We start from the raw sequence: 10,745 nt of genomic DNA, 5'->3' as shown, positions 1-10,745 counted from the left end.
TCTGGACTACCCTGTTCACGGCGGCGCTGCTTTCGATTGGTGGTCAGTGATGAATGTGGAATTCTCCGCGACGAGAGGCCCAGCATTCCAACGGGCAAGTGACCCAATTTCCTTCGTCACATCTCTCCGAGCACTCCTTCTTCCTCCCAAGAGAAGTCAAAGCACCCATTATGGGAATTGGGTAACAAACAACAGCAATTTTAGATTTGAAGCTTTCGTGACTGCAAGGATTCGTACTCTTAGGTTTTTTCGGTAAAGTCACGTAGGTAAAAATAAAGATAAATAATAAAATTTATTGAAATAATAATAAAAATAGAATATTTATTTCTATTATTATTTTTATTTTTTATTTTTATTTCTACCTACCTGACATTAAACAAAAGCAAACAAATCCCAATGTTAGCAGGGCCCTTCTGAAAATTAGCCTGGAGACTCAGTGAGCCATTCCTGGGTAAATCATTCAAATAGCAGTCGGTACTTGATGTCAACTGTTAACATCGAATAAGTGTGGCCTATATAATTCGATGCCGGGCGGAATAGCAATTTGACCACCGCACAAAAGTGTCAAATTCGCACTCGAAACGTTACTTCGCGAAGCCACGTGTGAACAGCGTAGATGTACAACGCATCTGAGTGTGACTGCCGTGCCGACTCAAAGGGACAGCATGCTCGAGGAGAGAAAGATGGCAGATGTAAAGAAATAAAAAACACGTATTTACGTGGCGGCTAAATGCGACATCATCTGTCGACCCTGCACCTAAATATAAAGAGTGAGCATATTTACGAGTCAGAAACGGTGAGTCTCAGGCAGACGGGACGGGGAGATTGCGTGGCGTTGAGCTTGGACTTTTACACGGAGGGCATGGAGTCGACAGCACGGGCATCTGGCGGAACGGGAGTTCCATGAAGAGACTTCAACACATTCCTGCGGAGGGAGCTGGTAGGAACGTTGGGTTGCTCGGTCAATGGCCAGGGTCAACGGCGGCGTGGTTTATTCCGCAAATATGCCCGACTGTGAGGGCGGGCACAAGCCAGCGTGAGTAGGTTAAACGTTGAGTTTTATAAGGGCACCACGGGGTGACCAGCCCCTCTCCACCCAGCCCCACCCCTCCCACCCCCCACCCAGCCCCACCCTCCCCACCCAGCCCCTCCCCACCCTCCCCACCCAGCCCCTCCCCACCCTCCCCTCTCCACCCAACCCCACCCCTCCCATTTTTGGATGCACGACGGACGGACGGACACAATAATCCCCTGTGGGCTGGTGGAACCAGGTGGTTCCTACCAGTATAAAGGCAGCCTTAGCCAGAGGGGGCCATGAGAGTCTCGACATCGTGGGCTGCGGGCCCAGCGAAACGTCGTAACTTGGCTTACGACTATCCCCAGCTATCGGCCTCATTTGCCTACGAGAAAATAACAAAAAAACCCACCCCCAACAGAAGTTGCTGTAATCACCCATCAGCCAATCGAGCACGATGGCCGCCGCTGCTGCTCGTTCACAATGAAGACGCCCACTCGCACGTCATGCTCCCGTAAGGGGGCCGTCCATAAATGACGTCACGCGATTTTGGACGATTTTTTTACCCCCCCCCCCCCATTTTGTCACACGACGTCACAAAAGTCAGACCCCCCTGAAATATGACGTCACAAAGCTCTGCCACCCCCCCCCCAAAAAAAATATAACATGCTTCAAATCGCTTTAAGCTATTGTCATTGTAGTGCGTATTTAATGTGGCGCTGCACTCTGATGTTGTAGGGGAAAAAATTTAGCAAAAATATATATTTTATTAAGTAGAACGTGTTGTCTATATATTTTTTTTTATAGATTTGAAGCTTTCGTGACTGCAAGTATTCATATTCTTAGGTTTTTTCGGTAAAGTCACGTAGGTAAAAAAATTTAAAATTACTAAAAGTAATAATAGAAATAAAATAAAATGTTGTCTATATTTATTTAAAGTTGCGCATTTTGACGTGACGTTACATTTCTCACTCCCCCCCTCGCCCTCGTCACACATCGTCACAAATGTCTGACCCCCCCCCCCCTAGGTGCGTGACGTCATTTATGGACGGCGCTAAAGTCGATCAGCCCATGCGCTCACTCGCCCCGACACGCCCGCTTGCGCGTCACGCAGGGGGCACATTGGGGCGCACGTTACAGAATGTCCCCAAAACCACGCGGGGCCGTGCCGATGACTCAAAACTCTCGATGATGATGAAACGCGAGCGCGCTGTGAAATCCGATGACTATTATTGCGGGCGGGGCAAATAATGTGGACTTTCTGGTCAGTCGACTGCTAAAGGGAAACGCTGCGATGTGAATGCACACACGGGAGTATTTTTTTTTCTTCTATATTGTTTGTTCACCTACGCTATAAACATTCGTTGTACCCATGCGTCATTGCGTGACTATACAAAGACGCATCCCTCTTGGCCAACCAATAGCCTCTCTCCCGTCTAGAGTTTCCTCTTTAAGGTCAGTTAACATCCTCGTGCAATCAAGGTGGGGGGGAGTGGTGGGTGGGTGGGGGGCAGAGAGTGTGTCGGCTACGCTTGATTGTGACCTTATTTGCTCTGCCCAATGCTAACAGGGTAACGGTACACCCCTTCACGCCCCGCGCAGTACCCTCACGGGAGTATATTCAGCACTCTTAAGAAGAAGAAGCACTGTACCCGACTCATGTTGCAGCCACGGGTCGCGCGATAGGGTTGTTGACAAAGTGTGGCTCAGAATGACTAATTATAGGGAGGAAATCGCTGCCACGGATCGCCGAGCACATGAACGAGTACGCGTTGACACCCAATGGCCAGCACACCGGAGCATTTATGTCATAACTGCCATTGTCTCTCTCTTCTGCTGCTACTGCTGCTGCTGCTCTCACGGTGTGAACGTCTTCTTGCTCTGGCCGTACGCACTGTGGAGTGTGGAGGCACATCTGCTGTTCAATACATCGGTCGGAGATGCGTCTCCTCTCTGCCTCGGAGTGTCTCTCAGCTGCCTCGAATCCCCTCTCCTTCGAAGAGGAATAAGAACAAGAATAAGAACAAGAAGAAGAACAAGAAGAGGAACAAGAATAAGAACAAGAATAAGAACAAGAATAAGAACAAGAATAAGAACAAGAATAAGAACAAGAATAAGAACAAGAATAAGAACAAGAATAAGAACAAGAATAAGAACAAGAATAAGAACAAGAAGAAGAACAAGAATAAGAACAAGAATAAGAACAAGAAGAAGAACAAGAATAAGAACAAGAAGAAGAACAAGAATAAGAACAAGAATAAGAACAAGAAGAAGAACAAGAAGAAGAACAAGAATAAGAACAAGAAGAAGAACAAGAATAAGAACAAGAATAAGAACAAGAATAAGAACAAGAATAAGAACAAGAAGAAGAACAAGAATAAGAACAAGAATAAGAACAAGAATAAGAACAAGAATAAGAACAAGAAGAAGAACAAGAATAAGAACAAGAAGAAGAACAAGAAGAAGAACAAGAAGAGGAACAAGAATAAGAACAAGAATAAGAACAAGAATAAGAACAAGAATAAGAACAAGAATAAGAACAAGAATAAGAACAAGAAGAAGAACAAGAAGAAGAACAAGAATAAGAACAAGAATAAGAACAAGAATAAGAACAAGAATAAGAACAAGAATAAGAACAAGAATAAGAACAAGAAGAAGAACAAGAATAAGAACAAGAAGAAGAACAAGAAAGAACAAGAATAAGAACAAGAAGAAGAACAAGAATAAGAACAAGAAGAAGAACAAGAAGAAGAACAAGAATAAGAACAAGAATAAGAACAAGAATAAGAACAAGAATAAGAACAAGAAGAAGAACAAGAATAAGAACAAGAATAAGAACAAGAAGAAAAAAAGAATAAGAACAAGAATAAGAACAAGAAGAAGAACAAGAATAAGAACAAGAAGAAGAACAAGAAGAAGAACAAGAAGAAGAACAAGAAGAAGAACAAGAAGAAGAACAAGAAGAAGAACAAGAATAAGAACAAGAATAAGAACAAGAATAAGAACAAGAATAAGAACAAGAATAAGAACAAGAATAAGAAAACAAGAAGAACAAGAATAAGAACAAGAATAAGAACAAGAATAAGAACAAGAATAAGAACAAGAATAAGAACAGAAGAAGAACAAGAATAAGAACAAGAATAAGAACAGAATAGAACAAGAATAAGAACAAGAATAAGAACAAGAATAAGAACAAGAATAAGAACAAGAATAAGAACAAGAATAAGAACAAGAATAAGAACAAGACTAAGAACAAGAATAAGAACAAGAATAAGAACAAGAGAGAACAAGAAAAAGAAGAACAAGAATAAGAACAAGAATAAGAACAAGAATAAGAACAAGAAGAAGAACAAGAAGAAGAACAAGAATAAGAACAAGAAGAAGAACAAGAAGAAGAACAAGAAGAAGAACAAGAATAAGAACAAGAAATAAGAACAAGAATAAGAACAAGAATAAGAACAAGAATAAGAACAAGAAGAAGAACAAGAATAAGAACAAGAATAAGAACAAGAATAAGAACAAGAATAAGACCAAGAATAAGAACAAGAAGAAGAACAAGAATAAGAACAAGAATAAGAACAAGAATAAGAACAAGAAGAAGAACAAGAATAAGAACAAGAATAAGAACAAGAATAAGAACAAGAAGAAGAACAAGAATAAGAACAAGAATAAGAACAAGAATAAGAACAAGAATAAGAACAAGAATAAGAACAAGAATAAGAACAAGAATAAGAACAAGAATAAGAACAAGAATAAGAACAAGAAGAAGAACAAGAATAAGAACAAGAAGAAGAACAAGAATAAGAACAAGAATAAGAACAAGAATAAGAACAAGAATAAGAACAAGAATAAGAACAAGAATAAGAACAAGAATAAGAACAAGAATAAGAACAAGAATAAGAACAAGAATAAGAACAAGAATAAGAACAAGAAGAAGAACAAGAAGAAGAACAAGAAGAAGAACAAGAAGAAGAACAAGAAGAAGAACAAGAAGAAGAACAAGAAGAAGAACAAGAAGAAGAACAAGAATAAGAACAAGAATAAGAACAAGAATAAGAACAAGAATAAGAACAAGAATAAGAACAAGAATAAGAACAAGAATAAGAACAAGAATAAGAACAAGAATAAGAACAAGAATAAGAACAAGAATAAGAACAAGAATAAGAACAAGAATAAGAACAAGAAGAAGAACAAGAAGAGGAACAAGAAGAATAAGCAGAACAAGAAGAATAAGCAGAACAAGAAGAACAAGAAGAAGAACAATAAGAACAAGAAGAAGAATAAGCAGAACAAGAACAACAAGACGAGGAAGAAGACCAAGAACGAGAAGAACAAGCAGAAAAATCGCATTCACAAATTGTCTAAATTGTATGTGGATTTCAACGAGGTCTCACCGATTGAACATTATTACAATGCACGCGACCTCAAGAGCCACGGCTCGCAACACGTTGTAGGGGAAAACTGTGACCCAACCTACTATTCCACCAAGGTCAATCCAACGAGTTCAACTCTGTGAGAAGTCACCAACGTTGTCTAATTGCTGTGGCTTCTGCCTGCCATCGAAACGTTTCCCATTTCCACACCAGGACCCAAGGCTACCAATTTGAAGTCGTTACGCTTGCATTTCAAACGTGAACAAAAAAACAAATGTATACTTCATTCGTTCATTCGAGCATGTTACAGTGTTTGCGGTGGCCACCCTCACGTCATGAGCCAAGGTTCTTCTTAACCCGGGGTGCAAACATCCCCTTTGGGTGCGAGATGCCATTTCTGAGCCAGATTTTTTTTTTTTAGAATGTAAATCATCTAACACACAAATTAAGCACGGGCACCGTAAGTTACAACTTACTTTGTTTCCATCAAACCTATGCGCTCATTAACATTATATATAAAATCCTAATGAGAACCAAACGGGATGCAAGACTGCAGTGAAAGGTTTAAGAACCACTGATCTCGAAGAGAAGCCTCTCGTCAACAATGGCCGCGCCTCGAGGCCCCGCGCCATTGGACAATGAGTCACGCGTCATCTGTGACGTTGCACATTCGTGGCGTAACTTGGCCTGACAGCGGAGAATGCAACAACAACAAACAAAAAACCCGCACAGCGAGCCACACATATTGCATTTTTCGATTTAAAGCTTTCGTGACTGCAGGGATTCATCTTCTTGGTTCTTTCGGTAAAGTCACGTTGAAGGGAAATAATAAAATAATAAAAATAAAACATAATAAAATACAATTCTCACGACGTTTGGGCCACACAGCAAGCAGCTGCCCTCAGGCGAAGAACAGGTCTGTCGGAAAGACAGCGTCATTCAGACGCTGTCTTTTATTCAGACGCTGTCTTTCCGACAAACCTGTTCTTCACCTGAGGACAGCTGCTTGCGTTGTGGCCGAAACGTCGTGAGAATTGTATTTTATTATGCTTAATTTTAATTATTTTATTATTTCCCTTCTACGTGACTTTACCGAAAGGAACCAAGAAGAAAAATATTGCATTGTGAGGATGGGCGAGATTTCTTGGGGGGGTGGGGTGGGGTGGAAATGTGTCATCGCATTTTTTTCTCAATGTTTCAGCAGTTCATTAATGCGTTAAAATGCTGCAGCCACCCCTGATTGTTCTGCTAATGGCTCCAGGACATGCGTGCGAAATGCGAGGTGATTCATCTCATCGACTTGTCCCCAATTAATTATTTTACGGGGAATGTCACGACGCACATCGCCCTGAATGCGCCCGATGTATTCAGGGTCCATGCTAAGCTGGAGCTGATCAAGGTAAGGACTTGGATGGGAGAGCACGTGATTTTTTTTCTTGGCAGGTCAAAATCTGAATCAGAATATGCTTTTACACTGGAGGAATCCGATGAGCTATAAAGGGGCCGTCCATAAATGACGTCACGCACCTGGGGGGGGGTATCAGATATTTGTGACGATGTGTAACGAGGAGGGGGGGGTTAAGAAATGTGACGTCACATTAAAATGCGCAACTTAAAATAAATATAGACAACACGTTCTACTTAATTAAATAGACGTTTTAACAAATGTTTTCTCCTACAACATCAGAGTGCAGCGGCACATTAAATACGCACTACAATGACAATAGTTTAAAGCGATTTGAAGCATTTTTGGGGGGGGGGGGCGGGCAGAGCTTTGTGACGTCATATTTGATGGGGGGTTTGACTTTTTGTGACGATGGGAAGGGGGGGGGCGAATCGTCCAAAATCGCGTGACGTCATTTATGGACGGCCCTAAAGCTCTTTTTTTCGTCACAGGTGTTGAAGGTGCGGGGGGGCTGCGAGGTGCATCCAGGGGACGGCAGTGCAAAGTGTCTCAGTCTCGAGTGGGTCGTGGGTTTTCTCCGCGTTCTCCGCGTTCTTCCCACCACACGAAGCCGAAACGCTCTCACCGAACGCTATTGACCAAACATCTGCAAGTGCCGGCGAGATAACCCTTCTCAAGCACGCGCGTTGACGCTCGAAGAGTCGTTGGCTTTTTCCCCAGCGGCTCAATAATTGTGCCTCGTTATTAATTAACCAACTTTCTTTAAAAGTGAAGATAACGGACTGCGCGCGTGTGCGCGTGTACCCCACCAGGTTATCGCAACAGCTGCCCCCCCCCCCCCACCCATCAAAGCGCGTTGAGAGTTAACGATTTACGGTGACCCGTGCTCTAAACGTGAGGCGCGTGGGTTTCCATGAATTTAAAAGACCCTTCACGGCAGTGCTGTTCATTGCAAGACCACGGACTGTCCCTGATGGCCTTTAGTGCGATCACGTGGCGAGCGGTTCCTCGACAATAAACAACATCACACCCAGCATTGGTTTCAAACGCGTGGTGGAACCTCGCACTGATGATGTCTTATAGGTGAAAGTGCCCCAAATCACTCACCCTCTGAAAATGAGTCAAGAACGCTGCATTAAGGCAAGGGATGTTCTTTGAATTAAACATGAATGACAGCGAAACGCGTAAATCCACGTAGTCGGAGGGCTGTTTGTTGGTTCTTCTTGTTGTTATTCTTTGTGTCTTTCGGTAAAGTCACGTAGATAGGTTCAAAGAAAATCACAAAAAACTACGACGTTTCGATCGCAACACAAAGCGGTCGTCATCACAAGCGACCGCTTTGTGTTGCGATCGAAACGTCGTAGTTTTTTGTGATTTTCTTTGAACCTATCTACGTGACTTTACCGAAAGACCCAATAATATGAATTCCTGCACTCACGAAAGCTTTAAGTCAAGACCCATTGTTGTTCGTGTTCTTGTAGTTGTTGTTTACTTTGTGGAGTTAGATAGGGGGCTCGAAGCTCGTCTCGTTTCACGCACTGGCAGAGCCAGTGGGGGGGGGGGGGGGCTGGCACGTGCCCTCCCAATGATACGATCGAAATCCCTAATTTCGAGCGGATCATTGGGGTTTATTAGTAATAAATCGGCATTTTGCGACCCCCACTGCCACTGTGTAGCATATTATTACGTGCCAGGGACTCTATGAGATGATAGGACAATAGTCTGAGTCCATAATTGGCAATAAGTAACGGCAACTCAGTTATAAGTGACTCAGAATTGTTCGCAGTCGCATAAACAGTCCACAACTTCCCTGAAGGCATCAACACCTTCAGCGAGCGTGATGCCGATCACACAACGCGGTTCGAATTCGACCCTCGATCGATGGCTGCGCCATCGCCGCACACGCGTCGAATAAAAAGCAAGGGACAACTCCTTACTTGCTAACAACTCCTCTATCATTTATCATTACTGGAGGGGTTGCCCCCTCCCCGCTACCTGAAAATCCTGGTTCCACGTGCTTCTTGTATCGGCGGCTCAGGCGCCCGACTCAGCCTCGGCGAGAGACAAGGTAGGGAGGGAGGGGGGTTTACAGAGAAACGCGGAGCGTGCGTGCTGCCGTATCACACCGGCTTTGTCGCGCGGAATTAAGGACGGGGATCTCGCTCCGCGCCAGACACCCTGTCGTCCCCCCCCACCACCACCAACCACGTTCAAGCCGAGCACGCGGCCGCGTTGTGGGAGTACACGTGTGTGTGTGGGGGGGTGGGTGAAGCTGCCTGGGAGCGGTGGTGTAGCGATTAGCGCGCTGCGCTGTCAACACGGCGACCCGAGTTCGATTGCCGCTCACGGCCAACACCCAGTGACGATTATCTGAACCGGTCCTGGGCCTCCCGTAGGTGGACTCAGCCTCAAATTAGTACCTGGTGGGGTGTGTAAACATCGCCACTGGGGAGACAAAGGCGGTCGGGCGTGGTGCTGGCCAACCCCACTCCCTCGAGTGCCGTTCCGGCCTTAATAGGTGCTCGCTAACAGCACTTGCACCTACAGTCTGCTAAGGCTACACGGGGGATCTTTGTCTTTGAGGCTGCCTAATGCTAAGCAGTCCCCGCCCGCTGTGGAAAGAAGGGATTTTTTTTTGGAACGTTCATTATTTCGCAGCAAAGAGAAAGGAGAGGATAATCTTGATCTGAGGCTTTCGTGACTGCAGGAATCCATACTCTTTGATTCTTTCGGTTCCTACGTGACTTTACCGAAAGAACTGAAAAGTGAAGGAGAGAACGTTGGGGGGCAGGTGCTGTTTGCGCGAGTGGTAGAGGTCGGCACGAAACACGACGGCGTGGGTCGCCAGCACCACGCCCGGCCGCCTTTGTCTCCCCAATGGCGCCTCTACAGATCACCACTCCGGTACTCATTTGAGGCTGAGTCGATCTGCGGGAGGCCCAGGACCAGTGAAGAAAATCGTGAGCCGCTGCGTCGTGTCGTTTGAGCAGGGAGAAACTTTGGGCCACATTTGCATCTTGACGAAAGACATCAATCACCATCGTGCAAATCCTCTGTAGAATCGCCCTTGCCTACCACTCCCCTTTCATCTCATTCTACTCCCCTCCAAGCACTCTCCTGCCTCTCCCCTCTCATCTCACTCGACTCTCCTCCGCGCACTCTCCTACCTCTCCCCTCTCATCTCACTCTACTCCCCTCCACGCACTCTCCTACCTCTCCCCTTTCATCTCACTCTACTCCCCTACACGCACTCTCCTACCTCTCCCCTCTAATCTCACTCGACTCCCCTCCACGCACTCTCCTATCTCTCCCCTCTAATCTCACTCTACTCCCCTCCACGCACTCTCCTACCTCTCCCCTCTCATCTCACTCTTCTCCCCTCCACGCACTCTCCTACCTCTCCCCTCTCATCTCACTCTACTCCCCTCCACGCACTCTCCTACCTCTCCCCTCTCATCTCACTCGACTCTCCTCCAAGCACTCTCCTGCCTCTCCCCTCTCATCTCACTCTACTCCCCTCCACGCACTCTCCTGCCTCTCATCTCACTCTACTCTCCTCCACGCGCTCTCCTACCTCTCCCCTCTCATCTCACTCTACTCTCCTCCATGCACTCTCTCCCGTTCAGCAGCCAGGACTCTCTGTCGAAGCCACCAATCAACAATCAATCACCATTGGCTCAGTGGGCGGTCGCCCTCTCTCCTCTGCTGTTCCCGGGGATTCTAGGAGCCCTTCCCTCAGCCATCTCTGTTGAGGACTCTTCGGCTTTGTTCAAGTCCATGAAGGACTGCTTTATACAGGCTGCTTCAAAAAAATGTGAACACTTCCGAGAATTTGCAACAATAGCACGAGAAACGTGACCTCCGGCCTCTGGAGACCACCTGGAGAAGATTCCAGGCATGCGTCGACAACGATGTCAAACAAGTCGTAGACTCTTTGACTTTTTGAAGCTTT

This window comes from Lethenteron reissneri, chromosome 21 (genome assembly GCF_015708825.2).
Source record: "Lethenteron reissneri isolate LAM-NWPU_2019-01 chromosome 21, ASM1570882v1, whole genome shotgun sequence".
In the NCBI taxonomy this organism is placed as follows: Eukaryota; Metazoa; Chordata; class Hyperoartia; order Petromyzontiformes; family Petromyzontidae; genus Lethenteron; species Lethenteron reissneri.
This window is presented reverse-complemented; position numbering follows the sequence as displayed.